This window comes from Pinus tabuliformis, chromosome 7 (genome assembly GCF_031772625.1).
Source record: "Pinus tabuliformis cultivar Carrire ecotype Pingquan chromosome 7, CPIR1, whole genome shotgun sequence".
Lineage (NCBI taxonomy): Eukaryota > Viridiplantae > Streptophyta > Pinopsida > Pinales > Pinaceae > Pinus > Pinus tabuliformis.
The window spans coordinates 2,018,765,780-2,018,791,567 of record NC_142293.1 but is presented as its reverse complement, the minus strand read 5'-3'; positions in this window follow the sequence as shown (position 1 = coordinate 2,018,791,567).

Below are 25,788 nucleotides of genomic sequence, written 5' to 3'. Positions count from 1 at the left end.
GATTCTGGACAATTTATCAAATCATGAAATTTATATGAAACTAATAAATATTTTGAGAAACATTCGTTATTGCAAATTCTCATTCTCATTTCTAATGCATTTCTTTTAATTTCAATTCCCCTGAGCACTAAGCATTCTATTTTTACATTTTACTGCTTGCTTTAGTTTAAATAAAATAAATAATGATTTTGGGTTATAGGATTTTGGTTAGTGGGACTTCTTCATGTTTTTAATATTAATTAAAATAAGAAGTCAACCACTTTGGAGAAACTGATACCTTTCAGGTAAGATCAAAAGCAATGATCAGATGGTAAGATTCATGTACCCACTTTCATTAATTTCCATTTCATCACTCTAGTTTCAATTTTTGTTTTTAAATTATGCTGATATAAAACTCTGTTTTGCAGCTCTTCACAAAATTTTTCAATCTTCTGCCGAATCAGATTTTCAAGGTCTTATACTCTTCTTCTGGCTTAATTTCAAGAAGCAGCGATAGTCTTCATCGAAATAGCTACACCAGGGAATTTCTGAACCTTTAGTTTGTTTCTTTGAGCATTCCTGTTATTAAAAAATGATCAAGACGATGCTTTGAAACAAGAAGAATAATATCAGACAAAATTTTTTCATTATGGCTGAATTTTAATCGTCGCTGCTATCCAAAAAGTCTAAAGCATTCACAACTCTGCAAAGTATGTTTTTCTAAATACTCAACATAAGAAGAAATGATTACACGATTATTTTCCTTTTCATATTGTTGAGACATTGGTATAAGCATTATTGTTTTAGTTTATCTTTTGAAACTTGGATTTCCTTTCATTTTTCACATTTCTTCATTTTAATTTTGTTCGCTGATTTCTTTTCTCATTGTAGCATAAGACTTCTTTTCTTTTAGTTTTTAGTTTTGATTTTGGTGACTTTGCCATTATTCATATGGAAGGCCTACTTGTTACCTAACAATGGTCAGCATACATTGAGAAAAATTGTTAATAGTCACCTATTAGCTTTTTCTTAAATCTCTTAGTAAAGTTTGATTTTCTTATTATTAAAGTAGACATACTTAAGGAAGAGATTACCAATCAAGAGAAGTTGGCAAAGTATCGTAAAATCTGAAAATTTCTTTTTCATCAAACTGTAATCATTTTGAGATTTCAAAATTTTATTAAGATCTTTCAGAGTTCTATTATCAGTCAAGAAAACTTATTTATAACCAAGTAAAGACACTTTACAGCAAAGCACCTTTAACTCTGAAATTGTCATTCTTATCTCTTAAGGAGTCAATGGCTCTCCCTGTCCCAAAGAGTCTTATTTTTCTAGAGAATAATCCAGAAATATATTTAAACTTAAAAGATAAGAGGTCTCATCTTGAGCCTGCTTAACATGATCATAGGGGAAAAATAGGCTGAAATTACCAACACTGCTAAACAAACCAGGGTAATGGCTTATGATTGCAAATAATTATAAGACAAGGGGTCTCATCACGAGCCAGCTTGTTCAGTCCAATTTTAACCAGTGAATGGCATTGTCAACTATCTGGCTACCATACTAGGACAATGGCTTTTAAGATTTAATAAAGAAAAAAAAAAAAAAAGTAATACATATATAAATGGATTTATCTCTAGATCAATAATTCTTAAAGAGATGGGATTCTGAATCATTGATGATTAAAAGGTAACCCTGTCGAAACTATAGATGTTTGCTGGCAGCAGTGGCTCTACCTGTAACAAACGAGTATATTTTGAAAGCTAAGCTGTAAAGTGACCCCTGCTTTATCTCTACAACTAATTAAGGATTGATATAGAGTTTTGAAATATTTTAATGTATGAGGAATTTTAAGAAAAATTACAGTTAAATGATTCTGGTTTTTATTCAGACTAATGAACCTATGTCAAGCATTTCAAGCATAATTCTCTCTTCTTTAAATGATTTTACTTTAATTTTAGGAAAATCTCATTCATATCAAGCAGAGATAACTGGTTGTTCTCCCGTGTGTCGCCAATTGTTGTGGTAAAAACACAACACCCCCCATTATTGATGCGTCCACTTCGAATAATGGGGACCCTTTCTATAAAATTTTTGGCTAAACACCTTTTTGGATTTTTATTTTAGTTGATTGCCCTGTGCTTTTGTTAATTTTTAGTTTTCTTTGGATTCTTGTTTTGATTGCTTTGTTAGATCGATTTTCTATAAGCTTCACATTGACGCTTGTTTCGCCTCATTTGGTCAACTGGTTTGAAAATGGCACTCCTTTGAAGTCTCATCATTTATCTAGCCTGGGTTAAAATTGCATAAAATGTACAATATTGCATTTTGTAAATAAATTAGTTCAATAAGGCATTCACTTTAAATATTAACTTGTAGCGAGTTTTTACTAACATTTTTTCATTTTTAGTTATGCAGCCAAATTATTAATTATCAAGATTTTAAGAAATTCACTCCAATTTCCAAATCAAATCCTAATCCCAAAATCCTAACATTCAAGTGGCTGTAGTTTAGATAATTTCACAACTTAATTAAAATTCTTTAAAATAAAATAAACCAAAATAAAAAATTAACTTTTAATATTAGATCTTAAATTAATTAAATTAATTATTATTTAAAAATATAATTAATTTAATTAAATTAAAATTTAATATATGGAAAATATAAAAAATCAAAAAAACATATCGCATCGGGACTTTTGTATTAACACAGTTTTAAAAAATCTCATTACCCTTCCCGATGCGAAATGCCGATAAGCGAAAATGGAATATCGCATCGGGGAAGTTCATTAGCACATTTTTATGAACCCTTCCATTCTCCCGATTGCTGAAATTTTGAAAACCCCAAAAGACATATCGGCATGATGCATTAAAGCGAAGTTTAAAAGACAAAAATTCAATGCGATATCGGGTTGGAAGGCTTGAAGTCTTGTTCGCAATACACATCATAACACCCATAACCCCGATGCGATATCGCATCGGGGAAGTTCACTTGATGCGTTTTAATGAACCCCGCCATTCTCCCAATTGCCGATGCGAAAACAAATAAAAACAAGTTTTATAAGTGGTTCAAACGACTTGTTTTCGTGGACTCTTACGTATGATGTAGGTTAGTTATTTAACGTATGGTAATATGGTAAGTTTTAGTATTTTATATATATATTAGATATGTTAATATGGTTGGGTTGTATTTGTAATATTAATTAGTTTATATTAATATATGTAATGTATTATATTATTTAAATTAATATATAATATTTAATTAATAAATTTTAAATTAATCAGATTAATTAATTAATAACATTTAACTAATTTGATTAAATTAAAATTTAAGCATCATTTAGATTAATATTAATTAGTTTTTTTAATTAGATTAATATTGATTAGTTTTTAATTAAGAATGGATTTGTTTATAAATCATTAGTTAGTTAAATTAATAAATAGTTTAGTTTATAATTAGCAATTAAATTAGAATTAATTAGGGACTAATTTAGGATTTAATTTTTAATTCAAATTCTCATTTTTAGCCCAGCAACAGAATTTCCAGATTTACATCAGATTTGACCCATCATCTTTGGAAGCTCATAAATTGAGTTCTACTTGGGAAAATGAGGCCCAGGACGGCTCATTGGAAAGAGAAAATCAAGGAGAACATTTTGAAGGAGGTTTCACCAACAAATTTGATCATTTATTGGTCCAAAAATCAGGCAGAAGATCAGGCTCCGAATTTTGAAAACAAAATCAATTTTCTGAGTTATTGTTTTCAATTTCATTTGTCCAAAGCCTCTTCTAATTGCAGATCCATTGGTCAATGATATCATTTACCAATCAAACCATTCCAAGCATCAATACAGAGCTTATATTTTGTTTTTAATTATTTATTTAAATAGAATTTGATTGGGTTGGATTTAATTGCCATAAATGATATTTTGATTGCATTTTAATTTATTTTGATTTCTTTTGCAGGAAAACAGTGGAAAAGATATGGAGAAAAGGATTTCACGCAATGAGATTGCTCCAGCGATTGAAGATCAGAATTAGGAGCAATTAAAATTATATTTGGCAGATTTCTCTTCAACAAACTCTCCTCTCCAAAAATTCCTTCACAAATATTATAAATAACAGATTGCAGAATGTAAAAAGGGTTGCTCTCCTCTGCAATTTTAGAGCTTCTTAAAGCACTATTGTAATTGGAATTTAGAGTTGTAGGAGGGAGGAGTGAAAAATATTGAGGATTTTCCCTTTGTATATTGAATTATGCATGAGGAACAAAGCTTGCACTATTGTGGCTCTAGTTTTGAAGGCAAAAGTTCAAGCAATGTAAAGGGCTGTTGGAGACCAAGAACAGAGAAATGGATGCAATAAATTGGTATTTCTAATACTATTGTTTCAAATATCAGTTTTATTTTTATGGTGATATGAATGTGTCATTTTATTCATGTTTGTGCACTATTGTCAATATGGGTAATTTGTCTCAATCTTGTTATTATGTATCTCGGTTTTTATGGATTAATTTCTCATTTTGGAGTAACTACTTACTCTGAAATCTGTCTTATGAAACTGATTTATTGAATAATAATGTGTGTGAACTATTTCTACATATCATTATTCAATTATTGGATTTATTGATTTGATAATCAATATCATTTTGAGAACTACTTCCTGAATGTTGTTGATTTATTATTTCAGTTTTAAGGTCTCAATAGGATGTGTTTTGGTCCATAATATCATTTAATTGAACTACTTCATTAACTTGATATTCATTATAAGCAAGACATGTTTAAATCCTAATATTTTAATTATCTTGCTCTTAGTTGGGTTAGATCTATATCAACCTAATTAAGATAGGATTTAGATTAGTTTCTTTTGATTGCATCATAGAATAAACTTGCATTTAGAGTAAATTATACACTCTGTTAAGTTCTCTCCTCAAAGAGGCAAAACTTTAGTTGTGGCTTGGCTGAGCCCAAATCAGCTTAAGGGTCATTCTCTTGCCTGATCAGCAAGGAGAAGTGATCTGATGTCCCTGTCTATTGGTAGTTAAAGATACATTATAAACCAATAGCAATAGGGAGAAGGTAACTGGACCTAGATGAACAGTCGGAGCCAGCACACTAAACGGAAAAGGATCTGCTTTTAAGGTCCGGACCGGGTGGTTATCCCCCAATGTTGTTGCAGCGATTTTCGAGGCATCAACATTTTTGGCGCTAGAAGGAGGGCCTGAGAAATTTGTCTATTGGAGTCTTTTCAATTTTAACATTTTGTTTATGGCTCCTCTTAAGCTTCCAATTTGGAGTTGTATCCATGGACATGCATCCTTTAATACTCCACCCGAAGTGGTAGGATTCTTGTCTCAGGTAAAGTTCAATGGTAAGAGAAGTTCTTCTTCTTTTAACCATGTATTTCAATTTATTAAAAATGTTTCAAATTATGATTTTCAAGGAAGTGATGATGGCATCTTATGCAGAATTGTTACTCTCACATTTGCGGCAAAAGCCAGAAACTGGTGCAAAACTCTTCCAGTTGCCTCAATCCATAGCTGGGATCAATTTGTTACAATTTTCATTTGTAAATTTGACAGCTACGATTATGAACATGTATGTGAAGAAATTGAATATCTATGTAGGTTTGAAAATGAGTCTGTTAATGATTTTAATATTCGATTTCATTTGAATTGCTTACGATTTAAAGATGAAGATAAGCCTACGGAAGAAGAATCATTAGATTGGTTTGAATATATTTGTTCTCTTCCACCCATTCTCAATCCATATGAAATTAATTCAAGCTGTGTTCCATCCCCTTCCAATATAAATGAGAATCCCAATTTGGATTTGCAAATAAATGGTGATGAAGCGGTTTCACAAAGCTTGGAAAATATTTCCATTCAAATGCAAGAAGACAACAGCAACAATTTTGGAGAAAAAGCCGTCTTGAAATCTGAAAGCTATTTCGAAGTAAATTCGGAAAATCAAATCGCAAATCAGCAAGTACAAGCAGCAATCAAAGCAAATAAAATGCAAACTGCTGTACAAATTTCTGAATTTATCCATGATAAACAAATGCCGAAATCAGAGCAGCAAAGCAACGTTCTTCAAGAAAGCATATGCACGCAAAGGAATGATCTGCAATCTGAAATTTACAATGAGCATAACGCACAAGAGCTCTCAAACAGAGACAATTTTAAATGCATTGTTTCAGGTTCACATTTTTCCCTTTATCTTGATATTTTCAATAATGGTAATATTTTTCCTCCTAGTATCAATGATATTTCAGAAATTAAAGAGGATGATTTAAATGAATTACCATTAAATTTTTATCAAGATAAAGAAATAATAATTGATCATTCTTTTGCCACTAATGAACATGAGATTTTTGTCCCTCCTTGTTTTGATATATTGGATGAGATAGAAGGGAATTGTAGAGAATATTGTGAAATCATTTATGAGATTTACTCTGACATTGAGGATGTTGATTTCTATTCCTCTCAAGAGAATCCTCATGAGAAAACTCAAATAACATCTGAAAATGATGAACGCTTCAATTTAGGAATTATTCCAACTAATCCTCATTTTAGAGCAACAAATTATCTTCATGATTTCACCATTCAAGAAAACATTCCAATTTATGATTCACATGAGGATCAAACTCCCATTCCTGTTCGTGACCATAATTCGTTTTCTAATTCACAAGTTGGAATTCCAAATTTTTCAAATTCCATAATTCTGGCCAATCCTTGTGAAAATGAAATCATTTCAAAACGATCCCAAATGTGTTGTAACATTAGTTGTACAGATAGTGATTTCATTTTAGTGTTTCTTTCACAGTTATTCTGTTTGAATTTAGATTTACTTTCTGATTTTATTTTGCAAAATTTTCACACTTTCTGCTGGCATATTAAACACTTTATTATCAAACACTCAATTGATGAATTTCCTTATTGGGAAATTGAAGTTTCATATTATAACCATGAACATCAAGAGCTGTTAACATATCAATGTCAATTGATGCTCATTACTTATCAAAAGCTTCTATCTCCTCAAAGGAAATATCAACAAGAGAATGTATTTTTAGAAATCTGCAGCAATCCAATTTAATTAATAATTTTCCATGTCATTTGACAGACTTCCATTCATTTTTCATTGACTCATTTGAAAATTATTTGGAAGTTTTTCCTTCAAGAAAAATTGTCAATGATTTAACATTTGTACACAATACTAACAATTCTTTCCAGGCCTTTGAATTTAAAAGCTCATCTTCCCAATCTAGCCTGTTATCTCTTCCTTTGAACATTTCCCAATTTTTAATAGAGATCCATCCAGGTTCTATGATCCAATTGGTATTCAATTGGAAACGAAATTTCAAGAGAATGAGATTTTAATCAACTTGCTAACAATAACTGTACATTCTGATTTCATATTTATTTTCCTTAGTTTAGTCAAATTTGTATTTTTATTACTAACATTTGAACTGTACATAAACGCGAGAATAAAAATGAGAGAATGGTTACACTGGAAATATGACTATACCTAGTCATTTTGATGTATATGGTTGGAATAGGAGTAGAATTAAATTAGTTAGTTTGTTTTGTATAGTTAATTTGTTTTTAACATTTTTGTAGATTAAAAAATAAAACAAAGCAATCAGCCTTCTCATACATGTCCATTGGAAACATTTTTCCCTATCAGAAAATTTTAATTCTTCCTTTCTTTTTTCTAATTTCTTACAACAATACCTCTACTCTACCTATTCTGAATAATCTCTTGATTATATTCAATTATAGATGCACTTGGCATCGATTGCCTCAAAGCCACTTTTCTTTATTTCGAGATTTCTTTCTAAGATTTTCTTTTGAAATTTATATAGTGAGGATTTGAGGATATAAAAGCTTCATGATCCCATTATCCCAGGAGATGTGTGATTGACTATGATAAGCCTAATTCTAATTCAATCATTATTAGTCAGTCTAACCTGTCACGGTAATCATATGAAGTTCTTATTATCTTCCTCGGAATTGGCCAAAAGCTGATCTTAAGAATGCCCATTTTGCCGAGTGCACACATTTAAATCTATTGTGATATTTTTCCATAATTAGTGGCTTAATCTCACTCTAATCTTTAGCTTATGATCTGATGTTGTAAAATGCATCATCTTTATTTACTGAAGGCATCATTGAATAGTCACTATAACAATACAGATTTTTCTCAAGATTAATTCGCAATGAGCAGAGGTAATAAATTGTTGTTTCACTTCAAAAGGGAAGCATAGCTTAATATTTATTTATGATAAATTTTATATTCCCTGGACATAAATAAACATATTTTATTTAGGCTAATTGCGCACTTACATTTAGAATAAATGATGAGATTATTTTGAACAAAGTCAAAATTTTGATAAATCGAAAGAAGAATTTGAAGATTCATAAGGTAAAATTTACAAATTCCTTTGAGGTACGCATTTACAAGTTTATTCTCATCCATTATTAGTTCATATTTTCCTTAGTTTATTTTTTTTTTATTTGTGTTTGGTTTTATTTGCAGGTTTTTATTTGTTTTCAAAACTTGAAGTAAGTAGCAAACCCAATTCAAATCTGCAATAGGCTCAGGGAAATCTTATTTGTGATGCATTAGAATTTAAGCATTTTTAATTTTGCTTTTATTCACTTAGAAAACACAATTGAAATTTCAAGGAATATCATAAGACCATTCGCATCATAAGATTTCATTGGAAGTAGTTCTTAGCATTTATTTTGATAACAAATTGTTCATCAAAGACCTCCGATGTATTATCTTACTCTTATGCCATATCGCATTTCGCATATCAGAGCTTTGCAGTTGAAGTATACTATCATTATCGTGAATCTCCAATCTATGATAATCGACTTTGCCGATATTGCGATGACCAATTCCGGATCCGATACGAAATTCAAATCAAGTTTTAATTTCGGACCCGATATGAAATTTAAATTCAGTTCACAAGAGATATCGCGTTCATTCAATCTCAATAGTAATGAAAACATAATTTTGAAGGGTCGATGGCTCGGATCCGATATGTTATCAAATTTTCATCATAAAATTATCGGGTTCGCTTTTCGTCATATATCGGTGTATTGAAAATTGTTACATCATGCGCTTAAGATTGCCGATCGAGATCGCCGATTAGCCACGTCATTCATCGCATATCGGCATCGCAAGAATCATATTGTGTTACATCGGGTACTAAAAGTCCACTCATCGCCGATATCACAATCATCTCATCGCATTTTTATTTATGCTCATAACATATCATATCTCGGAATCTGCGATGCGCGATGTGGGAAGCACGGTGTCAATATTTCCCAATCCCCAATATAATATTTCTTTAATGATGCGATCGCTCCATCTCATAGTACAACTTCTCATTGCACATGTTCTTATCGACAATTTTCCATTGCAATCTCCGATGCGATAGCTTCCAATGCATGCCTTTGAGCCATTAACATTTAATCGATATATGACATAGCAATAAAGATGAAATTCTGCAGATTAAATTTGAAGCATGGTGAAGAAACATGTTATGTGAATCATCCGATACGGCAATGTGTTATTTTAAAAGCGAGTTTGGGTAACCACTATGGTAAGAAAGCAGTTAATGACCAATTTGCAACATATTCAAATTATTTCAATTTCTCATAGATTTTAGTTTAAATATATAATTCCATAATTAAAAATGGAATTCAAGACCTCTCTATCTTCATATTTAAATTTTATTATCATAGATTTGGTCTTGATTCTGGACAATTTATCAAATCATGGAATTTATATGAAACTAATAAATATTTTGAGAAACATTTGTTATTGCAAATTCTCATTCTCATTTCTAATGCATTTCTTTTAATTTCAATTCCCTTGAGCACTAAGCATTCTATTTTTACATTTTACTGCTTGCTTTAGTTTAAATAAAATAAATAATGATTTTGGGTTATAGGATTTTGGTTAGTGGGATTTCTTCATGTTTTTAATATTAATTAAAATAAGAAGTCAGCCACTTTGGAGAAGCTGATACCTTTCAGGTAAGATCAAAAGCAATGATCAGATGGTAAGATTCATGTACCCACTTTCATTAATTTCCATTTCATCACTCTAGTTTCAATTTTTGTTTTTAAATTATGCTGATATAAAACTCTGTTTTGCAGCTCTTCACAAAAATTTTCAATCTTCTGCAGAATCAGATTTTCAAGGTCTTATACTCTTCTCCTGGCTTAATTTCAAGAAGCAGCGATAGTCTTCATCGAAATAGCTACACCAGGGAATTTCTGAACCTTTAGTTTGTTTCTTTGAGCATTCCTGTTATTAAAAAATGATCAAGACGATGCTTTGAAACAAGAAGAATAATATCAGACAAAAAATTTTCATTATGGCCGAATTTTAATCGTCGCTGCTATCCAAAAAGCCTAAAGCATTCACAACTCTGCAAAGTATGTTTTTCTAAATACTCAACATAAGAAGAAATGGTAAGTTTTAGTATTTTATATATATATTAGATATGTTAATATGGTTGGGTTGTATTTGTAATATTAATTAGTTTATATTAATATATGTAATGTATTATATTATTTAAATTAATATATAATATTTAATTAATAAATTTTAAATTAATCAGATTAATTAATTAATAACATTTAATTAATTTGATTAAATTAAAATTTAAGCATCATTTAGATTAATATTAATTAGTTTTTTTAATTAGATTAATATTGATTAGTTTTTAATTAAGAATGGATTTGTTTATAAATCATTAGTTAGTTAAATTAATAAATAGTTTAGTTTATAATTAGCAATTAAATTAAAATTAATTAGGGACTAATTTAGGATTTAATTTTTAATTCAAATTCTCATTTTTAGCCCAGCAACAGAATTTCCAGATTTACATCAGATTTGACCCATCAACTTTGGAAGCTCATAAATTGAGTTCTACTTGGGCAAATGAGGCCCAGGACGGCTCATTGGAAAGAGAAAATCAAGGAGAACATTTTGAAGGAGGTTTCACCAACAGGTTTGATCACTTATTGGGCCAAAAATCAGGCAGAAGATCAGGCTCCGAATTTTGAAAACAAAATCAATTTTCTGAGTTATTGTTTTCAATTTCATTTGTCCAAAGCCTCTTCTAATTGCAGATCCATTGGTCAATGATATCATTTACCAATCAAACCATTCCAAGCATCAATACAGAGCTTATATTTTGTTTTTAATTATTTATTTAAATAGAATTTGATTGGGTTGGATTTAATTGCCATAAATGATATTTTGATTGCATTTTAATTTATTTTGATTTCTTTTGCAGGAAAACAGTGGAAAAGATATGGAGAAAAGGATTTCAAGCAATGAGATTGCTCTAGCGATTGAAGATCAGAATTAGGAGCAATTAAAATTATATTTGGCAGATTTCTCTTCAACAAACTCTCCTCTCCAAAAATTCCTTCACAAATATTATAAATAACAGATTGCAGAATGTAAAAAGGGCTGCTCTCCTCTGCAATTTTAGAGCTTCTAAAAGCACTATTGTAATTGGAATTTAGAGTTGTAGGAGGGAGGAGTGAAAAATCTCAGATCTGGGTGTTATTAAGGATTTTCCCTTTGTATATTGAATTATGCTTGAGGAACAAAGCTTGCACTATTGTGGCTCTAGTTTTGAAGGCAAAAGTTCAAGCAATGTAAAGGGCTGTTGGAGACCAAGAACAGAGAAATGGATGCAATAAATTGGTATTTCTAATACTATTGTTTCAAATATCAGTTTTATTTTTATGGTGATATGAATGTGTCATTTTATTCATGTTTGTGCACTATTGTCAATATGGGTAATTTGTCTCAATCTTGTTATTATGTATCTCTGTTTTTATGGATTAATTTCTCATTTTGGAGTAACTACTTACTCTGAAATCTGTCTTATGAAACTGATTTATTGAATAATAATGTGTGTGAACTATTTCTACATATCATTATTCAATTATTGGATTTATTGATTTGATAATCAATATCATTTTGAGAACTACTTCCTGAATGTTGTTGATTTATTATTTCAGTTTTAAGGTCTCAATAGGATGTGTTTTGGTAACCATAATATCAATTAATTGAACTACTTCATTAACTTGATATTCATTATAAGCAAGACATGTTTAAATCCTAATATTTTAATTATCTTGCTCTTAGTTGGGTTAGATCTATATCAGCCTAATTAAGATAGGATTTAGATTAGTTTCTTTTGCTTGCATCATAGAATAAACTTACATTTAGAGTAAGTTATACACTCTGTTAAGTCCTCTCCTCAAAGAGGCAAAACTTTAGTTGTGGCTTGGCTGAGACCAAATCAGCTTAAGGGTCATTCTCTTGCCTGATCAGCAAGGAGAAGTGATCTGATGTCCCTGTCTATTGGTACTTAAAGATACATTATAAACCAATAGCAATAGGGAGAAGGTAACTGGACCTAGATGAACAGTCGGAGCCACCACACCAAACGGAAAAGGAGCTGCTTTTAAGGTCCGGACCGGGTGGTTATCCCCCAATGTTGTTGGAGCAATTTTCGAGGCATGAACAGGTTGGTAGAACAACAAATTCAAAATCAAATAATCCTTCCTGAATTTGATATCTTAGATGAGTTAAAAAATGCATATGTTAAGATTCCTTTATTAAAATCCATTAAAGAAATACCGATATATGCAAAGACAATAAAGGAACTGTGCATTAAGAAAGAAAGAAAGAAAAAGGATCCTGCAACAATCCAAGTCATTGGTAAATTAGCAAGTCTCATGTCTACTCAAAGTGTAATAGAAAAATATATTGATCCTGGTATCCCAATGGTTACCATATCAATAAATAATTTCTCTATACCTAATACATTAATAGACTTAGGAGCAGCTATCAACGTAATAACAATGGAAACAATGAAAACTTTGCAATTAAACAACATTAGATCGACCTCAACATTATTGGAATTAGCAGATAGATCTAAGGTTGTTCCTGAAGGAATGTTAGAAGATATCATAGTTTCCTTGGATTCATGGGAATATCCTGTTGACTTCTTGATCTTGCAACCAAAGACAAACTTGGGAGGACATCCTCTGATATTAGGCATACCATGGTTAGCCACTGCAGATGCCTTCATAGGATGCAGATCTGGAAGTATGATAATTTCACATGGAGATGAGAGGAAGCATGTCACTCTTTATTCACCTGCACAAACCACTTCTTTAGAATCAATACTTGAAACCCAGGAAAAGCAACAAACAAAAGCAGTTTTAAGTATCAATCAATTCTTTGATTTTAGAGAAGAAGAGGAGAATGAAGATCTGATGGACCTTTTTATCTCAGAACCAAGTATTTCAGAGCAGCTTAGGAAAGTTCAATATGAAGCTGCAAATGAACTTTTGAATCAATGTTTTCAGGAAACATGTACTATTCGAACTTTGCAGAATTCTTTGGGAGACATATTTCCTGTAAACATAATTAGCAACCCAATAATCAAAACAATTGAGGTACATCCTGGAAAACATTTAAATATTGGAAACCAGCTACAATGAAAACAAGAACAAGAGGTAATTGCATTACTACAGAAATACTCAAAAGCATTTGCCTGGGATTACACTGACATGCAAGGAATCCATCCTAACACATGTATTCACCACATCTATACAGATGATAAACTTAAACCTGTTAGACAACCACAAAGAAGGATGAATCCAATGATGAAAGAAATAGTGAAAGAAGAACTGTAAAAACTGCTAAATGTTGGATTCATCTATCCTATTTCAGATAGTCAATGGGTTTCACCACTGGTTGTTGTACCAAAGAAAAATGGAAAATGGAGGGTATGTATAGATTACCGAGAATTAAACAAGGCTACATTGAAAGACCATTTTCCTCTACCATTCATTGACCAGGTGCTAGACTCTTTGGCTGTTAAGAAATACTTCTATTTCTTGGATGGGTTTAGTGGGTACAATCAGATTAGAATAGCAACATAAGACCAAGACAAAACTACATTTACTTGCCCATGGGGAACCTATGCATATAATGTTTTGCCATTTGGTTTATGTAATGCACCTGCAACTTTTCAAAGAGCAGTGCTTGCGATATTTGCTGATCTAGTCCATGAATGTGTAGATGTTTATATGGATGACTTCACAGTGTATGGAAACACATATGAAGATTGTTTGAACAATCTTGAGAAAGTCTTGAAGCGATGTATCGAAACAAATCTGTCATTAAGTAACGAAAAATGCTATATGATGTTAACAGAGGGTATAGTTCTGGGACACCATATTTTCGGCTCTGGAATTAAGGTGGATCCAGCCAAAATTCAAGTCCTAGTTAACTTAATGCCACCTACAACTCAAAAGGAGGTTAGAAGTTTCTTGGGCTATGCGGACTATTACAGAAGATTCATAGAAAACTTTAGCAAAATAGCTCAACCCCTGTTTAAACTTTTAGCAAAAGATGTTGAATTCCAATGGACGAATAGCTGTCAGAATGCTTTTCAAATTTTAAAAGATAAACTGTCAGTGGCACCCATACTTCGAGGGCCAAATTGGTCTTTGCCTTTTCATATTTCCACTGACTTGTCAGACACTGCAATAGGTGCCTCTTTGGGACAGAAAGAAAATTTGTTCAACTATGCAATATACTTTATCAGTAAGAATTTGACACCTGCAGAAACAAACTATACAGTCATTGAAAAGGAAATGTTAGCCGTCATACATGCAGTAAACAAATTCAGGCATTACATCACAGGATATCAAGTTTTTATTCACACAGATCACTCAGCAATAAAATACTTGATGAACAAACCCATCACTAATGGACGAATTACCAGATGGCTCCTGTTATTGCAAGAATTTAACATTACAATCCAAGACCGGCCAGGTAAAGAAAACCAGGTGGTTGACTTTCTGTCCCGCATCCAATCACCTGAAGACCCAAATCCAGTTATAGACAACTTCCCTGATGAACATCTGTTTGCCATAGCAGTTAAAACACCTTGGTTTGCAGATATTGCCAATTACTTGTCATCTGGAAAATTTCCAACCCAATTCACTAGCAAGCAAAGAAAGAAAATTGTTAGAGAAAGTTTAGATATAGCTGGGTGAATGGTGATTTGTTTTATACAGGTTCAGATCTAATGATTAGGAAGTGTGTGCGTGAAGATGAAATACTAGATATTCTCAGGGCATGTCATGACGAACCATGTGGTGGTCATTTTGCAGACAAGCGAACAGCATATAAAGTGCTGCAATTGGGCTATTACTGGCCATCTATCTTCAAATATTCTAAGGCATATGTCAAACAGTGTGACAGTTGCCAAAGAATAGGGAGACCCATCATGTCAGATGAAATGCCTCTCAAGCCACAAGTCCTCATTGAGCCATTTGAACAGTGGGCACTTGATTTTTTTGGACCCATTAATCCACCATCAAGTGGAAAAAGATACATCCTAGTGTGCACGAACTATGTAACAAAATGGGTGGAAGCCAAAGTAGTAAGCAGAGCGACAGAGGACACAATGGTTACCTTCCTCTTTGAAGAAATTTTTGTGAGATATGGAGTTCCAAGACAAATAGTGATAGATCAAGGAACGCAATTTACCTCAAAGTTAGTGCGGGATTTGATAGAGAAATATAAGATAAAGCATAGGAAGTCTACTCCATATCATCCTCAGGCAAATGGTCAGGTAGAATCCACAAACAAAGTCTTAGAAAATATCATGACTAAGACAGTGCAGCAGAATAGGAAAGATTGGTCTGAAAAGTTGAAGGATGCATTATGGGCCTACAGAATCACATGGAAAAACACAACTAGTTTTAGTCCATACCAGTTGGTCTATGGGAAAGAAGCCTTGTTTCCTATTGAATTTCAGATACAAACCTATAGACTAGCAGCAGAATTGGGTATGGACCTGACTGAAGCACAGCAACAAAGGATCATTGAACTTAACCAATTGGATGAACATCGTCAACAAGCAATTGAATAGACAGCATTAGTACACCAACAGAGAATCAAATGGCATGATAGATACATAAAGACAAAGACATTTCATAAGGGAGACTGGGCCTTATTATTTGACTCCAAATTCAAGGATTTTGAGGCGAAGTTTACAACACACTGGCTAGGGCCATATGAAATCGAGGAGATCTTTGATAACGGAGCAGTGAAGATAAAGACCATTGACCAGGCCCCCACCTCATTTGTTGTAAATGGTCATAGGCTGAAAGTTTATCATCAGCCTATTAGTAAAGAGACATTCATGAAACAACTGGTAGAAGAATCAGGACTGGAAATTATGGCTCTTCCATCTTCCAGTTCAGAAAAAGAATAAAAAAATAGTAAAAAAAATATCTATAAAAAAAAAAAAACATAAAAAAAAAAGAGAAAAAGATATATGAAAAAAAAACAAAACAACAAACAAATTGTTTGCTGGTGAAAACCAGGCAACTGGCACTAAGCAAACACGAATTCATAGGGGAAAACCAGGGAAACCTGGACTCTATGAATTATGTATTCTTGTTTTACTACTCTCACACAATTTCAATGCAGGACCTTTCCACAATTGACTTGAGGACAAGTCAAACATTCAACAAGGGAGAGTCTTGTAGCAAGCTTTTAGCTGCCACAGCTAATGGATTGTGTTGTTCACTTTGGACCTGAAGCAAATTTGTTGCAGCAGAACCAGAAGGGACCTGAGATGAAACATTATTCAGTGGGACCTGAAGCAAATTTGTTGCAGCAGAACCAGAAGGGACCTGAGATGAAACATTATTCAGTGGGACCTGAAGCAAACTTAGTTGCAGCAGATCAAATCATTCCAGAAGCATTGCAGAGGGACCTGAAAAAAAGAAACATTATTCAAAGGGACCTGAACAATTCAAGAAATGGAGCATAGTAAACAAGGAGCAGTAATAAAAGTCTACTTTTCATCTATCCATAACATTTTGGATTCCATTCCACCTGTACAAACAGCATTCAACATTCCATCTGTACAAACAGCATTCAACATTCCGCCTGTACAAACAACAGCAAGGGAGTATATTCATAGCCATTTTGTGCTTGAAATTCAATTTTTTTTTAGAAACTTCTAGTTTTGATCTAATTGAAGTTAGTATCTGCAAATATTCATTGATATTCATTCCCAATATATACCCCACATTCCCTATTCATATTCCATTTCATTCACATAAATTTCCCTAGGTATTTTCCTTAAACGCAAAAGGATCAAACTGGGACCACTCTTTTCACCTGCACATGAACTCAGAGCATTAGAATGATTATAATTTTAAACATGACCCCAATGGTCATTTTAAAATTATAAAGCTATGTTATAAAAGGTATGCGCTAAAGTATAAAAGCATTGAACATATACATCATAGGTTATATGAGCGCTAAAGTATTTTTCAAATGTGCATAAGCTAATGATGTTGCAAAAGAATATAGTATGCGCATATATCAAAGGTATTGGGTATAAAGTATTGCGCATACAATATGGAGATATAAGAAATATATATAACCCAATGCGCATATTCAAACAACCAAGGAGCATATAACATAGTGACAAAAGGCCGCGGGTTATGATAATGATACATGTGAAGGCCGTGCCTATAACATAGTTATAAAGGCGCAATGTAATGATACAAGTGGAGGCCGTAAGCATTCATTCGATGGTGAGAGAGGATGATGTTTAAAACAAGTTATGGTATATATATATTTCAAAATCACCAAACCGAAAGCATATTCAAATACGATGGTGAGAGAAAGGTATATGGCATATATATTTCAAACGCACCAAACTATGGTATAACGTTGAAAGTGCAAAGGTTATAAAGTTCAACCATAGCTTTGGGCGTAAAACATATGGAGCATAAGGTATATATTGGCATAGTTGTGCACAGGCCATATGATAATGATCACACAGTAGTGCGGCAGCCAAATAATGAAACGCCATATGCAAAGGTCGTTGCAATGAAGACGCACGACGATGGCCGTAATCAACAAACATTGCAGCAGTGAATAGAATGATAAACCATAAGTGCCACGCAGGCCAACACACAGGTACGGTGGAGACACAGTGTTCTGGCCGTTTGTGGGTATTGGATGATGGAGTGGCGGAAGGTATGCGTTTGAAACAACCATACGGCCATCCTCATGACTCAGTCGGGGGACTGAGTCAATGACGACAGCCATGTAACCACGTATACCAAATAAATGAACGCAGGGTACAACGAGGAAACAGTCATAAGAAACCTTCCCTGCGCTGTTCAAACCGCCATTCTTCATTACCAGAGCTCAGAGAGTCGAGTTTGAAGCCGAAACATAGCAAAAGGAGAAAGGAGTGTGTTGAGGGAGATTTTAAAGGCAAAATATGAGTCGTATGAGTAGAAGAAGCCGAGTTTTGCAAGCAAACAAGTTCGACTGACTGAGGAAGGAGGGATTTGAAGTGTTTGTTTGCATCCCACACGGCCAGTGACAGTCAGGTAACACTAAAACCGGGATAACTCCAAGTCTGCAGCACGTATGGATAGATTGAACAGATATTTATGCGTAGATTATGGTGTAGAATTAATGGTCAATCGCCCGGCATTTAAAATTACATGTTGCATGCATAACACGATAGCGGAGTTCGAGTTAAATGTGGAGTCAATGCATCAAAAACGGAGTGTTAGTTGGATGCCGAAGCGCTAAGGGTTGTTATATATGAGCGCTGCTTGTTAAACCATTTGTTTGCACATAACCTTCATTTGTTTGCTGCGCGCCACCGTATCCATAGCCATTAAGTCTGTCATATGAATGTGAATACGATTTGGCTGTGCGCAATTGTCATTAGCTGCCAACAGAGAACGCATAAATCATGGAATGTTTGTCATATGCATCTGGATATGTGTTTGCTCAGAACAGAGGACGCATTCAAATACAGAGTGTTGTCATATGTGGTGGTTGAACGCATTGAAACATATTTTTGAGTGTTGTGTGTGTAAACCGAGTGCGCATTGGTATATGCCGAGAGGATTGTCAAATAAAAACAGAGGAATGTTGTAGTGTGTATATGCAAAACAAGTCAAATGTATTCATGCCATAATGCGCCCTGTGTATCGAAATTTTAATGCATTTGTGCCATATTCAGAAGATTGAAAGACGTAGGAACGCCTGCATATATGAATGGTGACTGCAAATCTTAGTTGAATGTCGAATTTGCATTGTTTGTGCCTTGAGGCCGAGAGCTGCATAGTCTGCGTTTTAAAAAAAATTGTTTGTCATTTGTTATAAGCAGTAAGGAATATGAGGCCGAGCGCATGTGATTAGACCTCTGTTCTTATAACTCTGTGTGCAGTATTTACGCAGTCACATTTTTATTAAAAAAATGATGAAAAGGATTGAGGCCGAGAGCAATTTGCTAGTTTATACAGTCATTTTTTTTAGAATTTGTTGAAAGATCAGAGCAATTTGCTGCATTACAGTCAAATTTTGTTGAGATTTCTTGAGAGGCCGAGAGCAATTTGTGCATTACACAGTCATTTTTTTCCTTTGTGAATAGGCAGAGAATGTTTTTGAAGAGCTGTTGAGAGGCCGAGAGCAAAATTTTTCAAGTTTTTGTTTAAATACACAGTAACACATGTTATTTTGAGATTGAAAAAAACATGGTTATTGCTGCATGTGTATTTACTTTTCAAAAACAAACAGAAAACAATGTATTGATAGAAGATATTCAGGTGTTGTGTGCCTTAAACAGGGAATTGAAACAAAGTTTGTGCAGAGGAAAGACAGCAGAGGTTAAAGAGGACAGAGTCAAACAGATTAAAGTTGAGTCGGAGGGGGAAGGTAAGCTTCGTTGCTTCTACAATTTCATTTAAAAACAATAGTCATAATTTTTGTTAAAATGAAGTTAGTAACAACAGAGGATTATATTGATTGGTTCACAGAAATCATGACAAACCGGGTAGAACCAAAATTTCAAATAGAGAGTTGGAGCAAAGAAACTGTAGAGAAACTGTATCAGTCAGGGATGATAGGATTCCTAAAGAAATTTAATGGCTATTCTGATCAGATAACTAAAGATTTCATCAATAATTTCAGTTAAGACCAAACTCAAGTAGGAGAAATCAATGTCCCAGTAACTCAAGAGTACTTTTCCAAAGCCTTAGAGTTGCCAATGATAGGGGAAAAGTATCACAAAGGTTTACATTTCAAGGAGAAAGGGTGGACTTTCTTCCTTGAAAAGAACCGAAAGGGGACATTTGATAGAACTAAGGGGATACCCAGAGAGTGGTTCAATGAACCATGGAAGGAACTAGTCTTGATTGTTCAGAAGTTTTTAACATGTGATCGTGGATACAGCATTGCTCATTTATATCATGTTAGATTACTACAACATATCAAAGGAGATGTGTTGTAGGGAAAAGTATCCGACTTGGATGACCCTATCCCAGTCTAAGGGTGATAGTACCTTAGCAACAACTGTAAAGCAAACTACTTAAGGTTTACTTCTTTATGAAAGCAAAAGAGAGTGGAGAAATGCACTAACTGTTGCCTTGCGCTTAATGTCGAATCCAAACTCTTCTCTTTGGCCGCTTGCTCCTAGCTCCTTGCTCTTTTGCTGGCCCAGCTACAATGAGATCCTGCAAAATGACAAAGAAGGAAACTACAAGAGGCATGCAATCATAATTGGTTCAAGGATTAGTGTAAACCAAACATGCAATTATCACAATATATTATTGAAACAAGAGCACATAGAAGAACCTCAATAGCTTTTATTAATGAAGAAGTAAATTTTCTGAGAGTATTACAACCATTGAAGGCTCCAATCCAGCAACACCTCCCAGCAGAAAGAATTTCTCCTCTTCACCTCTCTCAAACAATCACCCAATAGCTCTATAGTGAAACCAACAGCATATCATTACTTTGCACAAAATTCCAGCCTCCTGAGCTCATAGGAGAGAGCTCAATATATAGATGAATTGAGAAAGGATGAGTCAGCTTGCAACTGATGTGTAGCTGCCTTGTGTCCTCTCTCTCTTCAGTTAATCTTTAGTTGATCTTCAGTTCTTGAGTCCACTTGGAGAACCTTGCTTCCACTTGGAGAAACAGAGCCTCTGACTCATTACAAGGCGAAATACCTGATCCAAGTGTCATTTTTGGAAGATTCCAGAGCAATGACTCAGTGTGCCACTTGTCCCATCTCGCTCAGCGCAGGTGGCCTTTGTCCCACTTGCTTTGCAACGTAGGTACACCATGGAGCAACTGAGTTTCAGCGCAGAAACCTAGTGGAGCACCTGCTTTGATTTCAGGATTGCTTGTTTTTGTGTGTTTTCAGGTGGAGAACTGATCTGAGAGCTGTTGGTTTGCTGACCTTGTTCCTCTAGGGGTAGGAACATCATGTTTAGGGAACTTTGGATCCCTTGGATTATTGACAATTCATGCTTGTTGTTGTAAGGCACAAAATTGTCTATAACAGATGCCCCCTAAAGTATGAGGTCGTTTATCGGGTGAAATGCTTTATTGAGAGGATCCGAAGTTCATTCAATCTGCTGAGAAGTGTCCTGTAATAAGATACAATACAATACATTATTTTTCATACATTTTCATGATCTAGTTGAGGTGGGCATTCCCATGCTCAGCTTTATAAATACATTTTGGTACATAGAACAGACGATCGTCTGATTGTAGACCGATAATTCTCTGCTGAAATTATCATCCTTTGATAAGGATGATCATCTGCTGTAATGATGTACATATCAAATGTCTTTATGTCCTGAATATATATCGCAGCCCGGATGGATGAAACTAGATCCGGGGTCTTCAATCTCTTTTGATCTTCACTCGATGTACAAGTCGATCCATGTGAGAATTTTTTGAAGTCGAACATGGAAAGACATCGCTTGATTACCGGTCAATGATGTAAACCGTTAACAAGCGCGAGAGGAGTCACCGATAAGAATGATGACCCTCAAGGTACGGCAATACAATTCACATGGTGGGAATAAAGGACTTGGCGTTGACCACCATGCAAAATCTTCTGGTCGAAGGTCATTGATGTATACCTGTCGCCGGAAGTGAGAAACTTGCCATTGAGGCATGCAAGATTCAAAGCACTGAAGGGGGTGTTCCTAGATCAACTCCTTGGATAATGAGCTGATGTCGACAAGGAGCGATCCGTCAAAGGAGGGCCTTAATGAATCCCACATCAGTGACACGGAACGGAGCTAGTGATTGTGATGAGGTGAAAACAAACTATGATGTATGATTCAGGGTGGCGGTCATGAAATGGATGAAGGACAATGTATGGCAGTGGATGGGACACGGTTGACTCTTTGCAGAACCACATCTCTTGAACATATAACGACACTGATGTGATGGATTGGTAGCATTACCCCAATTGTGGATGGTGTGGCGAGGACCATGGTTATGAGACCGGTGAATGAAACAACCCAACCCGATGTGATACGGAGGACAAAGTGTCATGTTCAAGAGCGACTTGCTACCATTAATGCTGTGAGGTTCTCCCAATTTTTCCCCAGTCATTGCTGACCAGTACCTCTTTATTTTTGTCAAGCTTGAGGAGGATAACATATGCTTGTTCTATAACCTGCCCTTCGAGCAAGCCCATCGCTATGTTTTAACGAGCCTAGCGATAGGGAAACTCGTTCTCGTCTAAAGACAAGTTTGTCGCTATTTAATCATTTTAACGAGTCTAGCGACAAGGAAAACTCGGTCCTTTTCATTTTTAGAGAGTCTGAAAAGGTACGGAAAGTTAACTCCAAAATTCCTTTTTCGTCATCTAATCCCTTAAGTCCGAAAAAGTATAAAACAATACAAAAGGGATGAATTTTCGATTTCTTTAACGAGCCGAACAAAACAAGCGCTCGATCTTTTTGTGCAATAATCCCTCAGGTCTAAAAAGATTAAAATCTAGAGGAGGGATAGCTCTTCCGGTCCTTTTAACGAGCTGGAAGGCCAAAACTCGGCAAACTTTTCATATTTTACAAGTCAGTGAAAAGAGCTCAAAGAAGACTCGTCTTTTGAGGAACGAGTGATAAACAGGGATAGCAGCAGATTCCAGGTACAGGCTGGAATTTTCTTATCACGGCAGTGTCACAAGGATGGCTAAGTGAAATCACTCTTCACAGCTATTCCTCAAAATGGGTAAACAAACATATGGAGATGAACGATTGGCCAAATGAACGGATGGAGGTGATGGCATATAAACACGACCAAGGGCTTTTAATATGGCTATCAAAGGTTACATTTCTCAAGGTTATTTACCGGTTCATTTTTTCTGGGTGAGCTTGAACTGCTAGGGAAAGATTGCTCACAACTTATGTTTATTTTTTAACGAGCATGAACATTGCTAAAACTGCTCGATCTTGATGCCCCCAGCATAAAAATGCGGACGAGGCATATGTCCTCTAATTCTTAAGGGGACATTTCATTTTTTAATGAGGTTGACATCGTAAAGAACTATCCTCTTTACTCTTTATTTCATTTTTTAAGCGAGGTTGACTTGAGATAGGAACTATCCTCGAAACTTTTAGATCCATTAAAAATAGAAGGCTTCATACTCCGTTGCACCCATCTCGGTAAGATTACTTGGTGGTGGTGGGGCAAAAGTGCCCATTAAAGAAGGGCCTTTTAGGAAAATTACTCCAATATATTGGAGAGGATGATTGCCCCCATGGATCGTTGGAATGCTTCTTGTATTGGATGGCGGCACAGCTTCTGTCGAAGTTGTTGTCGAACTACCTGATCGACCTTTTCTCTTGCCATCCAACAACTGTGAATTCCCATGGTTTCTGTTTAATGTTGAAATTAAAGCATCATCTTGGTGCTTAAAACTTGACAACATCATAACTTGTGATGGGGAAGCATTTCCACTATCAACCAGATTTTGACTTGGGTCAGGAAAAGGATCAGTCAACACAGCTGGAGTATGCGGATTTTTTATGAATCTTTTAAACTCAGCTTTGTACGGGCAATCTGCCATCCAATGATCATCGTCACATATGTGACATCTCCTAGGTGTTTTCTCCTTTCTACGAGGAGTTTTTCGAGGAGGTGACTTTCTTTGATCTTTCTTCCCTTCGTTTTGATTCTTCTTGCTTCCTGGTTGATTGGTTTCTTTGCCCTTATCTGTCGATACGACATTTACTTCCGAAGCAAGAACTTCTTCATGCGCATTTTGATTTGAATCCTTACGGGCCTTCTTTTGATGGGTCTTTTTTGGATTCGTGTTTGCCGTGCCAATCACGCCATCACCGGCATGAGAGTCACTATTTGATTTAGGAGGAGGAGGGATTGAAAACTCTGGTCTAGGGGTGTCTGGTATTTTGTCATAGAGCGTGCCGGACTGAGTATATACTAAGTCCAAATATTGTGCACGAGCGATAACCTGCTCTTCTGTTACGACTCCTCCCTTTGCCACATCTTCCGTTATGGCTGGAAGTAATCACTTTATAAACCACTCAGCTAAAAGCTGATCAGGAACGTATGTTTTAACCATTCTTCGTCGACGTCGCCACTCATGTATATGATCTGATATATGAGTTGCGGTTGTCTGTTTGAAGTTGGTCAATATCTCTGTTCCCGTTTCATACCTTATTGGTAATTGAAAGTGGGTTAAGAATGTCTTGGCAAGGGAGCTAAAATTGTCGAACGAAGCTCTAGGCAATTCTATATACCATTTTGCCGCTGGACCTGTCAATGTCCTCTGAAAGAGGCGAAGTCTTATCGAATCGTCATTTAAAGTGTTCGATGAACACCATAGATGAAATGTCATCACATGATTCGACGGGTCTTCACCTGGATTTCCATTGAATTTAGGAATGTCGGATGGAAGTTTGTGCGGAATCACTGGCCACCATGGGGCGTAAGCAATTGGATCATTGGTTAACCGATGTAAATCAGGCAACTCTAAAGTCGCCACGAATGGTAACTGTTGATTCAAGTTAGGCGAAGCGTAACCAGGATACGATGGAATCGCCTGAACAGTTGGTCTTTGCATACCAGCATAATGGAGTTGATGTTGGTATGATTGATACGGTTGATGGACTTGACCACTATAAAGTGGTTGATTTTGACCATTTTGAATATATGGTTGTCCCGTATTCGCAAAGATTTGCTGTTCAGAACCCTGGTACACTTGTTGGAATTGCGGCTGTTGGTATTGCACTATCCACGGTTGCGACACCATGGGTTGTTGCGCTATACTAACCATTGGACCAAGATGTGGGGTAGTTGTACCCAACTGTACTTGTGTTGCCCCACCAGTAGGCGATTGTGGTTGGGTCGCAGGGTCAAGGGGCTGTTGCATGAGAACCTGAGAAATCTGAGGTTGACATACAACAGGCATTGTTTGAACTTGCGACATGGTCACAATGGCCGGTGTAGTTGGGATGTTTGTCATAGGTACACACTGTTGCATAGAATATACAACTCTTGGTGGCTGGGATAGCATAGGTACCCAACTACTCGTTGCAATTCCACCATAACTTGAATAAGGTTGAGAACTCCTGTATGGGTACCCTCCCGGAGGGGGTAATGAAAGGGCATACTGCCCCCCATACGGTAGCAATCCAGAACTCAAGGCAATTGATTGTCCTGGAGGACTGGATGGCCTAATTAGATTCCCAAAAGGGTCAATTTGATGAGTCTCACCATGAGGGTTACCAGACATTACTCCGGAACAAACAGGAACAGACCATACTGTCGAGATAGTCTCTTGGTGGACTCTTTCCAGCGATTGAGAGCTAGTTGGGACAGATGGTACGCCAGCGAACATTGTTGGATTTGCAGCAGGTAAT